This window comes from Morone saxatilis, unplaced genomic scaffold, assembly GCF_004916995.1.
Source record: "Morone saxatilis isolate NCDOM2014 unplaced genomic scaffold, NCSU_SB_2.0 Contig14, whole genome shotgun sequence".
Lineage (NCBI taxonomy): Eukaryota > Metazoa > Chordata > Actinopteri > Moronidae > Morone > Morone saxatilis.
Genome location: NW_023339696.1, coordinates 746,000 through 747,054, shown reverse-complemented (window position 1 = coordinate 747,054; position 1,055 = coordinate 746,000). Strand labels below are relative to the sequence as shown.

At 41.5% G+C, this 1,055-nt stretch overlaps 1 protein-coding gene across 1 annotated transcript in view; it reads right to left on the bottom strand.

Moving 5' to 3' along the window:
* Positions 1 to 1,055, bottom strand: part of zgc:158403 (tetratricopeptide repeat protein 39A) — a gene marked incomplete at its 5' end in the record, with an annotated part of 767,589 nt that overhangs the window by 444,615 nt on the left and 321,919 nt on the right.

Below are 1,055 nucleotides of genomic sequence, written 5' to 3'. Positions count from 1 at the left end.
AGAGAGGAGCTCAGTGCACCAAGAGGACCTCAGTGCACCAATCGAAGGCCTTCTCGGCGTCAAGTGATATAACCACCTCCGGATCTGTAGGAGAGGATGGAGTATGAATGACGCCGAGAAGTCTTCTGACATTTTAGCTTGTCCAAGCGACAAGCTAAAATTTTCGCAAGTATTTTCACATCTACAGGTAGGAGGGAAATCAGCCTGTACGATGCGCAGTTTAGAGGGTCTTTGTCTTTTTTATGAATGAGGGAACTGGAGGCTTATACTACGGTGGGTGGTAGAGAGCCATGACTGTATGAATAGTTAAACATCTCCAGAAGTAGAGGGGCCAGCTGGTTAGAAAATCGATTATAAAACTCAACGGGGTACCCGTCAGGGCCCGGTGATTTGCCACTATTCATTGAGCTTATTGCTTCTTTTATCTCAGGAAGTGTTAAAGGAGCGTCCAGTGTCTGATTGTCATTGGGTGAAACTCTAGTTTTTGAAAAAAGGCGTCCATTTGGGTGTTATCGCCGGGGGATTCAGATTTATACAATTGATGGTAAAATAAATTGAATGAGGTATTCATATAATTGGGTCGGTCATTACCGTGCCTGACTCATCTCTAATCTGGATAATTTGGTTGGATGCTTGTCTGGCTTTTAGTGGTGAGCGAGGAGACGCCCAGCCTTATCACCATGTTCATATAGCGATCCATAGTAACGGAGAAGTAGTCGTTCAGCTTCTGTTGAAAGGAATAAGTCAAGTTCTGTCTTAAGTCTAAGTCTCTCTTTATACAAGTCCGGAATATTTGTTACTGTATAAAGTTAACAATTTTATTCTATTGTTGTATTTTATTCTATTGTATTTTATTGTATTTTATTGTACCTGGCTGCTATGACGACCCTTTCCCTTCCAGGGATTAATAAAGTCCTATTACATCTATCATTAACTCTATCTATTCGTACGTTCTAATCTATCATCTATCTACCACGATCTATCTACTCTATCCGCACATAACTTCACCTTCTTCCCCAGAGTTTCTGTGCTTTCTCGTCTCACAGGTTCATGGA